The sequence below is a fragment of the Panthera tigris genome, chromosome D2 (assembly GCF_018350195.1).
Source record: "Panthera tigris isolate Pti1 chromosome D2, P.tigris_Pti1_mat1.1, whole genome shotgun sequence".
NCBI lineage: Eukaryota > Metazoa > Chordata > Mammalia > Carnivora > Felidae > Panthera > Panthera tigris.
In genome coordinates, this window is record NC_056670.1 from 14,747,611 (window position 1) to 14,764,366 (window position 16,756).

Sequence of the window (16,756 nt, forward strand, 5' to 3'; positions counted from 1 at the left end):
AATAAAGAAGCTTTGTGTTTCTTCCCTGTGGTGACTGAGCCGTTCCCACAGAATGCAAAGTTAGGACTGCTGTGGTACCTTTTTAGTCCCTGAAGGGTCCAGAGTTTTGCTCCAGTATTTTGTATGCTTGCCCTGTACTTGCTTTTACTTTTTTTTTTTTTTTTTAATGTTTATTTATTTATTTGGGGAGAGACAGCTGTGGGGGGGGCAGAGAGGTGGGAGAAAGAGAATCCCCAGCAGGGGTCAGTGCAGAGCCAGATGCAAGGGTCCAACTCATGAACTGTGAGATCACGGCCTGAGTGAGATCAAGAGTTGGACACTTAACCAACTGAATCACCCAGGCGCCCCCTTGTACTTGTTTTTAAAGCACACATACTGTATTAGTGGTCACCTCCTACTGGCCTGTGGCCACCTGCAGTGCTGAATCAGGACACCAAGGCAGCCCCTGAGAATTTGCCCCTCACCCCGGGCTCTTCAGTCAATACTAACCCAGGTACTGCTGCAAAGGGACTTTGCAAATGGAATTAAGGTTATGAATCAGCTGACCTTAAAACAAACAGATTAACCCGGATCATCCAGCAAGGCCCAGTGTAATCACAGGAGCCCTGAAAATCAGAAGAGGAAGGTCAAAGAGTCCATCAGAGAGAGAGGTGATGAGGCAAAGGAAGGGTCAGGGAGCTGGTGAAGCCAGGAAACTTGGATGCTTCTAGAAGCTGACAGCAACCCTCACCTGACAGCCAGCAGGGAAATGGGGACCTCAATGAACCACAGGAACCGGGTTCTACCCACATGCTTCCCTGGCGTCCCTGTTGATGTTCTGTTTAGATGATCAGTTCATTGATATAGAAGGGTGTTACAGCCCCCTACAATTATTGTATTATTATAGATTAGTTCCTTTATGTTTGTTATTAACTTTTTTAGAGATTTTTTTAAAAATTTATTTTTAATTATTTTAATTAAAAGCAATTTTTTTTAGAGAGAGAGTGAGCATGAGCAGGGGAAAGGAGCAGAGAGAGAGAGAGACAGAGACAGAGAGAGAGAGAGAGAGAGAGAGAGAGAGAGAGAGAGAAAGAGAGAGAATCTTTAGCAGGCTTCACATTCAGCACAGAGCCTGATGCAGGGCTCCATCCCAAAACACTGGGATCATCATGGGAGCCAAAATCAAGAGTTGGACGCTCCACTGACTAAGCCACTCAGATGCCCCATGTTATTTAACTGTTTAATGTATTTCGGTCCTCCTATGTTGGATGCATAAATATTTCTAATTGTTAGATCTTCTTGTTGGATTGTCCCCCCTTTATTATTACATAGTATACTTCTTTGTCTCTTGTTGCAGTCTTCGTTTTAAAGTCCATCTTGTCTGATATAAGAATTGCTACTCTGGCTTTGTTTTGACATCCATTAGAATGATAGATGTTTCCCCATCCCCTACTTTCAGTCTGCAGATATCTTTAGGTCTAAAATGAGTTTCTTCTAGGCAGCATATAGATGGGCCTTGTTTTTTTAGCCATTCTGCCACTGCATCTGTGTCTTCTGATTGGAGCACTTAATCCATTTATGTTCAGAGAATTATCGATACATATTTATTGCCGTTTTATTAGTTGTTTTGTGGTTGTTTCTGCAGATTTTTCTCCTGTCCTTTCATGTCTTTCTCTCTTTCATGTTTTGCTGATTTTCTTTAGTGATATATTTGGATTTCTTCCTCTTTATTCTTTGAATATTTATTAATTGTTTTTGACACATGGTTACCATTAGGTTTGTATATAACCTCCTCTGCATATAGCAGTCTATAATAAGTTGATGGCCACTTAAGTATGAATCCATTCTTTACTCCTCTTCTCCCCACGTTTTAGGTGTATGTTATTGTATTTTATATCTTTTCCTTGTGAATTCCTTGACTGATTTAAAAAATTTTTTTAATGTTTATTTATTTTTGAGAGACAGAGAGATACAGAGCACGAGTGGGGAAGGGGCAGAGAGAGGGGGAGACACAGAATCTGAAGCAGACTCCAGGCTCCAAGCTGTCAGCACAGAACCCAATGCGGGACTCGAACTCACAAACTGCGAGGTTATGACCTGAGCCGAAGTCGGACGCTTAACCGACTGAGCCACCCAGGCACCAGCCCCCCGCCGTTTGACTGATGTTTTTTTTTTTTTTTTAAGAGAAAAGTTCATTTTTACTGCTTTTGTGTTTCCAACTTCTATATTGTCACTTTTGACCTCTCCTATCCATTCAAAGAGTCCCTTTTAATATTTCTTGTAGAGCTGGTTTAATGGTCAAGAACTTCTTTAGTTTTTTGTTTGTCTGGTAAAGTCTTTATCTTTCCTTCCATTCTGAGTAATAGCCTTGCTGGATAGAGTATTCTTGGCTGCAGATTCTTCCCATTCAGCACTTTGATTATATCACACAACTTCCTCTGGCTTACAAAGTTTCTGTTGCAAAATCTCCTGCTAGCCTTATGGGTTTTCCCTTCTGAGCTAATAACATCTTTTGTCTTGCTGCCTTAAAAGGGTTCTCTTTATCACTATATTTTGCAAATTTAATTACGATGTGTCTTGCTGTTGGTCTGCTTTTGGGTTTTGTTGGGTGTGCTCTGTGCCTCCTGGATCTTTTATCTGTTTCCTTCCCCAGATTAGGAAAGTTTTCAGTGATTATTTCTTTAAATAAATTTTCTGCCCCCCTTTCTCTCTCTTCTTCTTCTGGGATTCATGTAATATGAATGTTATTATGTTTGATGGAGTCATTGAGTTCCCTAAAGTCTATTCTTGTTTTGCTTAATCCTTTTCTCTTTTGTTCAGCTTAATTACTTTCCATTACTCTGCCTTCTAGGTCACTAATTCATTCCTCTGATTCTTCCTTCCTGATGTTCATTCCATCAAGTGTGTTTCTCATTCATGTATTGCGCCCTTTATCCCTGTTATGTTGCTACTTATCACTGTGCTAAGGGCCTCACTCACGTCTTCCACTTTTCTCTCCAGTCCAGTGAGTATCTTTATGACCATTGCTTTAGATTCTGTGTTAGGCATGTTACTTATATCTTATTTCACTTAGATTCTCCAGCCATGGCCTTGTCCTGTTCTTTCATTTGGAATAAATTTCTCTGTCTCCTCATTTTCTCTGCCTTTCCGTGTCTGTTTCTCCACGTTCAGAAAGTCAGCTGTGTCTTCTGCCCTTGAAAGTAGTGATTTTATTAAAACGAGGTCCTGGAGTGCCCTGCAGTCCAGTGTCCCCTGTTCACCAGAACTTGGCCCTTCAGGAGAATATCTTATGTGGGTCTCTTACGCCCTGCTGTTTTGTCTGAGTCAGTTTTCCTTTCAGTGCCGTCATCTGCGCTCTCAGCCCCGTGGGCTGTGCTTGATTTCTGTGGTGTTGATTGGGACCCAGGCAGGACACCTTTGGAGGAGGGGAGCATGCCCCCTGGGGAACTTGGGAGCAGGGCAGCGATTCTAGCAAAATTCGCAGTAGGCCACGAGTCCCGTGCTGGATCCCTTTAAGTGCTGTGGTGGCTGGGCCTTGCTTGGTGGCTGGGTGTGGCATGTCAGACGTGGACAGTGGGTGGTGGAAGCTGTGCACAGGTTGGCTGGCACGGGGCCACGGGGGCACCCGCACAGCGTCGGCAACGTTTGCTGTGAGCCCAGGGCCAAGGCTAGCAGGCTTGGAGTGGGCGAGTCCTCCGGAGAACTCGGTGTGGCCCACTGCTAGTGGATTAGGTAGCAGGTGCCTGTGCAACACCACCTCCTGGAGGTGTCTCTATGTTTATGCTGGGCGGGGGAGGAAGAAGGCACCTCCCTGCCAGCTCCCTCATTTTCAGAGACCTCCCCCAACACGCTCTGAAATCAGCATGAACAGATGTGACTTCTGCTTGCCCCTGGCATTGTGTGAACTATCATTTCCGTGCTGCCTTTCCACGTAGGCTGCTGTCTCTTTAAGGGCAGAACCCAGCTATCACTCACCCTCCTGGTGCCCAGCGCTGAGTCAGCTGACTTTTAAAGCTCCAGGGTCCAAATCCCGCCCCCCCCCACCCCGCCGGTTATACAAAGTCAAAATATTCAGCCCCTCTGGTTTTTAAAGCCAAACGCATGGGGATTCATCTTCCCAGTGTGAGCTCCCAGATGCGATGGCTTGTTTCGCTGTCCTCTCTGTGGGCAGGTCCCTCCCCTGGGTGGGCAGCCTCTCTCCTCCTTTGTGACCTTTTAGCTGCAGCTTCTTCTCTGTATTGAGTTGTGGTGTTGGTTCTTCCAGTCTTCTGATCGCTCTCCGGTTTATTGACTCGGACGTGGCTGAAATAGTGGAACGGGCTCAGGGCCCTCCAACTCCGCCACCTTCCCAGGCTCCTCTCCGGGTCTGTAATTTAGTTACTGGTGTTGTACCAATGTTGATTTCTAAACTTTTAATAATTGTACCAGGTCTGTACACGCCGTTAACGTTCAGGTACACCGGGTGAAGAGCGCAGAGGAAGTCCTTGTACTACCTTGCACCTTTTCTGGAAGCCTAAACTTCTTTCAGAGTGAAAATTAAAAGAGAAAAAGACTCGCGATATCAAGTGCTGTCGATGACGGGGAGTAACTGGGAGGCTTTCCTGTATTGTCGGTGGGAATATGAAATGTTGCAGTCAGTTTGGAAACATCTTAATACCTTCTCATCAAGTTAATCCTGCAAATTTTCCTCTGACCCAGCAATTCTATTTCTAGGTATCTATTCCAGGAAGATGAAAACAGTCATTGACTATAGTTGAAAACACTGTATTGTAGAATTGGAATTTGCTAAGAGAGGAAATCCTCAGGTGTCCCCACCAAACACACACACACACACACAAACACGACATATGTGAGACGGAGGATGTGTTCATTAACTTGATGGGTGCAAGCCTTTTACGATGTATACATTTATCAAATCATCACTCTATACACTTTAAATCTTGCAATTTTATTTGTCAAGTATACCTCAACAAAACTCAAAAAAAAAAAAAAAGGAAGGAAGAGCTCTTAAAAACAAGAAAAACGTCGCCAAAAGGCTTGTTTTCTAATGTTTGTAGTAGCTTTATTTATAATACAATTTTTTTAGAGTATAGGAGTTCATCCAACGGAGTTGTCCCCAGCAATGAAGGAATGAACTGCTGATACACACAGTATGCATGAATCTAAGGACAATATGTTGTGTGAAGAAGCCAGCATGACATAACATGTCCTGTGTGGTTTCATAAATATGAAATTCTAGCAGGTGAAAGTAATCTGTGCTGGTAGCTATCAGGTTGGTGGTTTCCTGGGGTGGGGGAGAGATTGACTGCACAAGGGAAAAAGAAACTTTCTGGGGAGAGGGAAATATTGACATGTTGTCTAGAGCGGTGGTTACACAGGGGTATACACTCACAAAAGTGATGCGTGTGCTTAAAATATATGAATGTTATTATTTGGAAATATAACATATTATATGTAAATAGTATATGTTAATAGACCACAGTAATGATTTTTAAAAGTAAAAAGAAAAAGATCTATTAAATATCTACTCTGTTCCAGAAATAAGGAAATATTCTGGGTATTTAAAAATGTTAAAAGTCCCTGCCTTCAACAAGCACACAGGCTGTAGGATAAACAGACAATTACAACACACTGTTGTGACGAAAGAGAGCTTGGACTTCTGTCAGATCATCTAGGTTCAAATATCATTTCCTTTATTTTTTTTTTTGGCGGGGGGACGGTCAGAGAGAGAGGGAGGAAGAGAATCCCAAGCAGGCTCTGCACTGTCAGCACAGAGCCCGACCCAGGGCTTGACACCACGAACCCTGAGATCATGACCTGAGCTGAAATCAAGAGTCAGATGCTTAACCAACGGAGCCACCCAGGCTCCACATTATCATTTCCACCATCTATTGTTTTGCGTTCTATTTTTAAAATATTTTTTTAACATTTATTTTTGAGAGAGAGAGTGGGAGCAGGAGAGGGGCAGAGAGAGAGGGAAACAGAATCTGAAGCAGGCTCTGTGCTCGAACCCATCAACCATGAGACCATGACCTGAGCCAAAACCAAGAGTCAGACGCTTAACTGAATGAGCCACCCAGGAACCCCTCCACCACCTATTGTTAATGTAAACTTTCTGTAAAATTATATAACCTTTCTAAGCCTTGGTTTTTTTTCCCCCTTTTTCTGTAAAAACGGGAATAATAAATGTACCAACCACTTAGGGTTGGGAAGATAAACAAGACATTGCATATAAAGTGTTTGCACAACATGGGACACAGAATAAGTGCTCTATAAATCCTTCCACTTGTAAAATTCCACGGGGGCAGGGACTGCATCTGGTTTGCTCACGTGGAAGCTATAGAATCTTTTATGGTGCCTGTCGCGGAGCAGATGTAAAATGAATATTGGTGAGATGAACAAATGGAAGAACCAGGAGGAAGCCACGAGTAGGGAAGTGAGAATTGGGGTTTGGGGTAAGGGAGGGTTGCTCAGTGCCGGGGGTGGGTGGGTGGCTGTGCTTTGTCTTCCCCTCTGGGGCCATCTTTCTTCCCCTGGCCAAGCTCTTCTTAGAAATGGTTTCTTGGGCTGTCTGCGTGACTCAGTCGGTTGAATGTCCGACTCTTGATTTCAGCTCAGGTTGTGATCTCAGGGTTTGGGGAATCGAGCTCTGAGTCAGGCTCTGTGCAGAGCCTGGTTGGGATTCTCTCTCTCTCTTTGCCCTTCCCCCGCCCTCTCTAAATTAATTAATTAATTAATTAATTAACTTAAAAGAAAGAAATGGTTTGTCTTCAGGAACATCATGCCTATTGCCATTCTTTCTCTTTTTGCTCCCATCTAACTCTCTGCCAAGAAAGACCGCCCTCTCGGTAATCCCCCAGTTTAAGGCCTACCCCTCCAAAAGTCTTCCCTTAGGTGTCTGAAATTTCTGACGTGAGCACCATGAAAGCTCATTCATTTGGCACTGTGATTCTCACCTTGGAAGGTACCATGTTGTCTCTTGGTCCCTTACAAGACGCTCTCTCATGAGACAGACAGATAGGAAGGGAAAGTCAGGCAACAAAAACACGTGCTGTCTTCCACAGAAAACAAGTGGGAAGTGGAGGGAGTTTATGTGACTTCTATTTTATCTGGGAAGTAGGAGGTGAGATCATCTGCTAAGTGTGATTAGGAGGATGATGAGTGCTGGGTCTGAGGAAAGAAAAACAGGAGAGAAAAGTGACAGAAGGAGCAGAGAATGTTGAGACATGTGGAGAACGCCATCGAGGTTGGAGACTGTTTGTAATGGCCATCACCCATTTAGTTTGCATTTTCTGCCACAGTTTTCAGTTCTTTGAATGAGGTCAAAGTAAAGTTTTTCTGGGGATATGGAAGGGTGAAAGAATCAGAAGACTGAAATGTTCCCTCACAAGGAAAGGAGTTAAAATGATGGACTGCGGTGTCTGCAAAGTAGCACAGAGAGGGAAATGAAGGGAGTAAGGAGCTAAAAGCTTGGAAAGAAAATGAAGAATTAAGCAATTGGTGGTCTCCATGAGGCGGGAGGCTAGGAATGGTCACAATATGGCAGTGGGGGAACAAAAGGAGAGCCAGTGGTAGTCACAAGAGGGGAGCTTCATTCTAGAAGCGTGGAGTGAGTTCTCGGTGACGACAATTTCTAGGATTTAGCCATTGCCAGAGTGGAGGGAAGAAAGCCACTGGATGAGCTATGAGTCCAGGATTATGTCTTTTGACATTGAAGACATGCGAGACAACGCCAGAACTGGGGAAGAGAGAGAGACTACATCCCAAGAGCAGAAATCTTCAGGGTTTCAGGAGCGCATGGGAGATTAGTGGCTAACAAAGATGGAGGTCAGAGGAAGAAGTAGTGGTTTTGGGACTGACCCCCAACTGAGGGTCCTTTTACTGAAGAGAGAGATTGACTGGAAGTTGATTTAGGAACTTGGGAACCGTGCTAATCGCTTCTGCAGCCCAGACGTGTAGTAAAATGAGTGGCAACCACCGGGGGCTGCTGGACGTATGCCAAGAGGACCAAGCTTCAGGAAGGCAGAAGGAATGCTGCGATTGGCATAAAGAAGTAGATGCAGTGGGTTTGGGGAAGGTCACAAAGGGTAAAATAGAAACTGTGCACAGGAGAGGAGCAGCGGAAATCACAGGTAGAGGAGAGGAAGGCCGGAACAAACTATAGGTGAGAGCGCAAAAAACCACGGGTATGCAAAGGAGCCTACGTTTTGCAAAGTGACCAAGATGATGGAGAAATGCAGCAGAGCAGAATTAACGGGCTTCAAAGCAAACTGTGGTACCAAGCAGGGGCAGGTGCAAGGTGCAAGGTGCGACTCAAGGCTGTGTGGCCCTGGCTTGCAGTTAACCTGGCCACCAGGCAATGCCTCCTGCCTCTGCGCACCTCCCCCCGCTCCCCAGATGCACCTTCAACTTGAGAAACACTGTCGCGGTAAACCGAACACCAGCCTTACCCCCATCTGTGTTACTGTTCCCTGAATGGAGGTTGCGTGCTAGATGTTTTCATTCTAGAATGGCTAGTAAATTAATTTCAGAACACTTTTTTTTCTTTTAAATACCTTTTACTTTTCCTTCCCCGCCCCCACCTTTTTTTTTTTTTCCATTTTACTCAGTGCTTTAACGTTTGTAGGTCATTTCCATATAAATCATTCATTAGAGTAACTTCCTTACGGTAACTGTGGACGTAGACGAGGCATTACTCTCCAGTTTTTCTAGATGAGTAAATAAAGAATTTGTGAACTGCTTTTTAAAGGGCATCTTGTTCAATGCTTTTTCAGTGTTTTAAAGGGGCCTGTCCTTTGAATACAAAGTCATGGAGCGTACTTACGGCTCTCACACATGCCTAGAAAATGATTATGATGTACTCGATGATATATTTAAAAATGAAACCTAAGGGCTTGGTAATAACAGCTTCCTGTCACTGTTACTTTGCCATCGTTCAAGGACTTTTAAATCACTGAGGAATATATTTGTTCTGTGCTGAAAAATTACATAAACGCAGGTGCAAGTGACAGATAATCAATAATGAAAATGATTACTAGCGGTGGCTGTATTTGAAACAATGAGCATGTTTGGTGTCTATTGTAGACAGTAATGAGTAGTCGCTGCAAAGGAAGCTGATAGACTTAAGTCAGTGGCTCTGAGAGTTTTATAACTCTGAAAGACTGCCTTTTCAATCCAGATTTTTAAAGGGCAGAAACCTCCCTCAGTGAGCAACTCTTAGAATGGATACGGCCCTTAGGTGTTTGGAGATCAGGAAAGGGGAGCCTTTTGTAGTGGTTTCCAATCTCATCAGAACAAACTTGGCCAGAAGTATAAAAGGTAAAAATACCCAAAGTGTCTGAACCTTTAAGTGAAATAGATAAAGACTAGGGATTTGGCATAAAAATCATTATAAAATCGTAAGGACCCCACATTTTTACTTGGGCTTTCTAGGAAGTATTTTATACTTTAAAACATTCAGTTGAATTGTATGAAATGGCTTGTTTATAAGTAAAATGAAGGTCAAATGCAAGCAGTTTCATATGGCTCAAAGTAACATTTATCTAAACTATGAGATGGTTAGAATCTACACTATGAATGATACATGCTTGTTGTATGAATGATAAAAGCTTCTGTTAGGGTGCCTGGGTGGCTCAGTTGGTTAAGTATCTGACTTCAGCTCAAGTCATGATCTCACGGTTCATGGGTTCGAGCCCCGGGTCGGGCTCTGTGCTGACAGCTTGGAGTCTGAAGCCTGCTTCAGATTCTGTGTCTCCCTCTCTCTTTGCCCCTTCCCTGCTTGTGCTCTTCTCTCTGTCTCAAAAATAAATAAATGTTAAAAAAAATAAAATAAAAGCGTCTGTTTACCTTCTTGGTCAGTCTTTTCTTTATTTGAAACAGGGAACTTGTAAGGCCCAGCTACTCCTCACAAATCTGCATTTCCACTCTTTTTTTTTTAATTAAAAAAATTGTCTAAAAACATTTTTTTAATGTTTATTTATTTTTGAGAGAGACAGAGACAGAGTGTGAGTGGGGGAGGTGCAACGAGAAAGGGAGACAGAATCGAGAGCAGCCTCCAGGCTCTGAGCAAGCTGTCAGCACAGAGCCCGATGCAGGGCTCGAACTCACAAACTGCGAGATCGTGACCTGAGCCAAAGTGGGATGTTTAACCAGCTGAGCTACCCGGGTGCCCCATGCATTTCCATTCTTGATCCTTTGGGCTGATACTCCCACCCAGATCATGTTCTTCGAGTCATTTCCTAAAGGAAAGAGACTGGAACCTGCAACAAAAGACCTAGGGCCCCCAGATTTCCTCCCCAAGAAATTCTTAATCCAGCCATAATTAATCGATACATTATTGGTCTTTATGAATTTAGCACCTGCAGTCATTTAAGTGGTAAATAAATATCAAGTTATGTCTTCTCCTTTCATTGATTTTTCTAGACTTAAAAGTGAATAGGAATATTCTTTTTTCCTCCCCAGCTCTATATTATACCTGGTTTGGGAAATTATTTTTATATCATTTGAAATGCTATGACTATGTCCCATGGTCAGCTAGACCATGTCATGAAAAGTGCTTATACACGTGTTGTGCACCAGGAGATTAAAGATATATTGCCGTGGAAACTTTGATGCTGAGTTAATTTTTTTTTTTTTAATTTTAGACAGAGGAGGGGCAGAGGGACAGGGAGATAGAGACTCTCCACACTCAGCACAGAGCCCCACACAGGGCTCGATCCCATAACCCTGGGATCATGACCTGAGCTGAAATCTGTCTGAGTCCGACACTCAACCGACTGAGCCACCCAGGCGCCCTGATGCTGAGTTTTTAAGCGTACAATTTTCATTTGTGAAATCATAGCTGTAAAATCTTTATACATGAAGTTGTTCCCTTTATCAGAAGCAAGGAATTATCTTCCTGTTTTACTAATCAGCTACATTGAACTTTATTCTAAATGGTGAGAATTGCCTCTTTTTTTTAATGTCATCTCAACCAAACTGGGTATTTTCCAATCGAGGCATCAGTGAAAATACTGAAAACTCATGTTGTTAAGTGTATCGGCTTCACTTACAAGAGATTTTCAGGGAAAATAAGTTAAAAGGAGAGGACCCCGGAAAACATTTTGCTTTAGTTCAATAAAATAAATTCAGCATACTAGTTTTCAAAATTATTTATTTATTTTGAGAAAGAGAGAGAGCTCACGTGAGTGGGGCAGAGGCAGAGAGAGAGAGAGAGAGAGAGAGAGAGAATCCCAAGCAGGCTCCACACTGCATGGGCCTGACCCCACAAACCGAGGGATCATGACCTGAGCCAAAATCAAGAGTCAGATGCTTAACCGTCTGAGCCACCCAGGCGCCCCTGAGCATACTATTTGTAATTGCTAAATAAAGAGATAATGGCCTTCATACTCACATCTATATTTCTCTATGAAGTTGACAGAGAAAATTTATATAAAAACATGAATATTTGGCTAATCGTCATTGCTTCAGTGTGTGTTCAAGTGTTGTATTGTATTCAAGTGTATTCAAGTATTCAGTGTGTATTCAAGTGTTTTCAAGTGTAGTGGTTGTATTTATCCATTCTCTGGGACCTCAGAATAATGAATGTTCGAGATTTCTAGCAGGTTTGGCATTAATGATGGATTAGGGATTTTCTTTTTTTTTAAATTTTAATGTCTATTTTATTTTTGAGAGACAGAGAGAGAGGAGGGACAGAGAGAATGCGGGACACAGAATCCGAAGCAGCCTCCAGGCTCCGAGCTGCCAGCACAGAGCCTGACACAGGGCTTGAGCTCACAAACTGTGAGACCATGACCTGAGCTGAAGTCAGAGGCCTAACCTACAGAGCCACCCAGGTGCCCCTAGGGATTTTCTGTAAAAGAGGTTAACTGGTGATGTGGGGAAGTAAGGACAGGAAGTCTGAAGCAAAAATCTAGCCTAATACAGACACTTACATGGGCCATGCTTTAACACCAGCCCATTGACAGAGATTACATCTGTCATGAGAAACTTAAAATAGAAGGCGTTATAAGAATTACATCATTTTTCCCACATGCGTGAGAATTATTAACAAATGATGGAAATATGGCTAATACAATTTATAGCCCTTTTATACAAGGTTAGATATTTTATTTAGTTAGTAAGATATTGTATATAAAGGAATGATGTCTTTCTATATAACTTGTCTATGATATATGTGTGTACTTACGTGTGTGTGTGTGTGTGTGTGTACTTTAGTTACACTGACAGAGCAAATTGCTTTTTCTAACTAGTTTGTTCCAACCAACCAAAACCTATTTCGCTGAAGTGCATCTGGCCTAAATATAATTTTAATTCATTCTATGATAATAACTATATCACTATTTCCAATAAATTCCTGTCTGAATTTGTCAGGTGGACAGAAATTTTAAGATGAATGTCATTTAGGAATTGGATTTAGACAACCCATGAGCGTTATATTTAAACATTCTGAGATGGAAGTCCTATAGAAATATACACAGGGAATGAGCAGGAAATGATAATTAGATCACTACCAAACTGAGTTGGTATCATTGAACTTAGCCCCATTTTTCTTACTGTCCTCTTGCTGCCCATGTCAACTCAAATAAATGTTTTTTGAGTTCTATATTAATTTACAGTCAAAAGAGTCATAGCCAAGAAGCATATTAGTATCTGTTCAGTTTCCACTTTCAGCCTGAATTCTATCTTCCTTCTCAGTAGTTCCTTATAACAAGCATCTGAAACACAAGGCATGTTTAGGACATGCACAAACATAAGCTCAAAATGGACTAAAGCCCTAAATGTGAGATCTGAAATCGTAAAAGTTCTAGGAGAAAACATAGGCAGCAATCTCTTGGACGTCAGCATTAGTGAAATTTTTCTAGGTTTGGCGTCTCAGGCAAGGGAAATAAAAGCAGAAATAAAATATTCAGACAACACCAAAATAAAACGCTTCTGCACAGCAAAGGAAACCGTCCACAAAACAAAAAGGCAGTCTACTGAATGGGAGAAGATATTTGCAAATGATATATCTGATGACAGGTTAATATCCAAAATACATAAAGAACTTACACAACATAAGACTCTGAACCATCTGATTAAAAAATGGGCGGGGCACCAGGGTGGCTCAGTCAGTTAAGCGTCTGACTTCGGCTCAGGTCATGATCTCGTGGTCTGTGACTTTGAGCCCCACTTCGGGCTCTTTGCTGTCAGTGCAGAGTCTGGAACCTGCTTCAGATTCTGTGTCTCCCTCTCTCTCTGCCCCTCCTCCACTCAGCTTTGTCTCTCAAAAAATGAATAAATGTTAAAAAAAATTTTTTTAAATGGGCAGAGGACCTGAATAGACATTTTTCCAAAGAAGACATACAGATGGCCAACAGACACATGAAAAGATGCTAAACATCACTAGTCATCAGGGAAATGCAAATCAAAGCCACAAAGAGACATCACCTCCCACCTGTCAGAATGGATAAAATAAAAAAGACAAAAAATAACAAGTGTTGGCAAGGATGTAAAGAAAAAGGAGCCCTCATGCACTGTTGGTGGGAAGGTAAATTGGTGCAGCCACCGTGGAAAACAGTATGGAGGCACTTCAAAAAATTAAAAATAGAAATACCATATGATCCCATAATTCCACTACTGGGTGTGTACCTAAAGAAAACAAAAGCACTAATTTGAAAAGATGTATGCACTCCTATGTTTACTGCAGCATTATTTCCAATAGCCAAGATATGGAAGCAACCCAAATGTCCACTGACAGATGAATGGATAAAGAATGGAATATTACTCAGCCATAAAAAGGATGAGATCTTGCCATGTGTGACAACATGGATGGACCTAGAGGGTATTGCACTAAGTGAAATAAATCAGACAGAAAAAGACAAATACCAACAGACTTCACTTATACGTGGACTCTAAAAACAAAAACAAACAGACCCATGAATACAACAAACTGATGGTTACCAGAGAGGAATGGGAGATGGGCAAAATGGGTGGAAGGGAGTGCGAGATACAGGTTTCCAGTTATTGAATGAGTAAGTCACTGGGATGAAAGGTACAACATAGGGAATATGATCAATGATATTGTAATAGTGTTGTATGGTGAGATATGGTAGCTACCCTTGTGAGCATAGCACAGACTATAGAGTTGCCCAATCACTATGTCATACACCTGAAACTAATGTAACAATGTGTGTCCACTGTACTTACACACACACACACACACACACACACACACACACACACACACACACAGAGGCACATGCACACAGAACACATTAAAGAGTATAAAAACAATATTTCAACTAGATCAAAGAACTGATAAAGCACTGATAGAGAACTGATAAAGACTGATTTATATGGTCATTAGCTTTTTGACAAAGGAGTCAAAGTAATACAATGGGAAAAGAAAATCTTTTTTTAAATATTTATTTGTTTAAATTTATTTATTTATTTTGAGGAAAAAGAGAGAGAGAGAGAGCACAAACAGGGGAGTGGCAGAGAGACAGAGAGAGAGAGAGAGAGAGAGAATCCCAAGCAGCCTCTGCACTGTCAGCACAGAGCCCAGCAAGGGGTTTGATCTTATGACCATGAGATCATGACCTGAGCCCAAATCATAAGTCAGATGCTTAACCGACTGAGCCAATTTTATATTTAATCTTACTTGATTAGGCTACATTCCCCAGATATTTGGCCAAGCACTAGTATAGATGTTTCTGTGAATATGTTTTGTAGATAAGATTAGTATTTAAATCATAGACTGAGTAAAGCAGATCATTCTCCATGATGTGGTGGGCCTTGTCTAATCAGTTGAAGTCTTAGGAGGAAAAAAGACTGAAGAGACTGGCAAAAGAGGAAGTCTACCAGTAGATGGCTTTCAGACTCAAAGTGCAACATAAGCTCTTTCCTGGGTCTCCTTAAAGAGTTTGGAGTTGCCAGCCTCTACAATTCTGCGAACCAATTCCTTGAAATAAATATCTTTCTCTTTCCTATATTCCAGCACAAGAGAAAGTGCAAGGAGCGAGAAATGCGTACGTGCAATATTTTAAGGCCCAGATCTGAAAGCGGCACTCTTCATTCACAACTCATAGTGGTAAAACGGCGGCACGAGGGATGGAGATTTCCACAGGCCCAGAGACCAACCTACCACGGAGAAAGGAAAGACTGTATTTTTGTAGACACCTGGAAGTCTCCACTGTCTAGGGACACTATGCTGAAAGTCTTAAGAGGAAGTTGTTTTTACTGAATGTTGCACAAGGAAGAAAGCGTTTATAATATGTGGAAGGCATAAAGCAAAACAATTGAATAGAAACTGAGACGCTCAGCGCCCAAACTTAACAAATAGAACCATTACCACATTCTTGGAAAGTCCCTTCCCAGTCCACTACCACTTTTCACACTGCGATTCAAGCCCCTCCCACATGCAAAACACATTCATGATCTCCGAGATTCCTGTGGGGCTCATCCTGTCACAGCATTTGGCTCAAATGCTCTAATTCAGGTGTGGCTGAGGTTCCTGAGTGTAATCCATCTGTGGGCCTGTGGGAGCTGAAGAGGCAAGTTATCTGACCCCAATACACTGAAAATATAATTGTGGGACCAGCATAAGATAAGAATATAGACATTCCAGGCCAATTAGTGAGAGAATGGAAGGTAAAAAGGAGGCCCTACACCATACGAGCTCTGAAATAGAGAATGACAAATACTGAATTTTCTTCATCAGGTCTCCAGATTTAGGAATAATTCTCTGTGGCACTTGGTTTGACTCTCTAAGTTCTTGGTTCCACCCTCTGGTTGCTTGGTCCACCCTTCTGGGCTCTTGGCTCCTCCCTCTGGGTTCATGACTCCACCCTCTGGCTCAAGGCTCCTCCCTCTGGATTCTTGACTCCTCCCCCTGGGTTGATGGCTCCTTCCCCTGAGTCATTCTTCATTACTCATGAAATGAATTGGCTATTTATAGTTGAGTAATTTTGGGGCACCTGGGCGGGTCAGTCAGTTAAGTGTCCCACTCTTGGTTTCAGCTTAGGTCATGATCTTGCGGTTTGTGGGATCGAGCCCCACACCGCTCTCTGCTCTGACAGCTTGGAGCCTGCTCAGTATTCTCTCTTTCCCTCTCTCTCTCTGCCCCTCCCTCTGCTCATTCTCTCTCTCTCTCTCTCTCTCTCTCTCTCTCTCTCTCTCAAAATAAACAAATGAACTTTATAGTCAAGTAAATTATATTCTCTCTGTCCCGTTTTGTACCAAAATTTTTTTGCACACTTTTGCTGAAACAATTAGTCTCAGGAACTTTGTGGACTCTGCATTGATTTCATGGGAATTCGGTCCATTAGACAAAATCCACATCCACAAATGTTGTTCAGATAAGCCCGTCTCTATCTTTAGCTTCTGCTGAGACAGCTGAGAACCCAGCAAGCTTCCCAGAGGACCTCTGCTTGGTTTGAGGCGATCTGTGAGGCACCCCCTTGATCTCTTGAAGGGGACTTTTGTGCCATCTCCTGACCCTTCTGTGGTTTTAGCAGAAGCTGTGCCATCAGTCACACACTGAACCTTGTCGCCGTGACATGCTTTTGGCAGGCCCTGCAGTGTCTGTTGCCATCTGGAGAGGCTGAGGATTTAAAATCTCCCAGTCTTTCTTCCTTTTTGCTAAATAGTTCTTTCCCGATTTCTCTTTCTCCTTCATGCATTTTATCACAAGTGCATGGTGCGAAACCCGCTGCGGGCTAAGCTTCACCAAGTCTGGAGGCCAGTGCTGAGTGCCGAGCCATGATTGCAACGAGGTGGTGTTCTCAGCCTAAGTGAG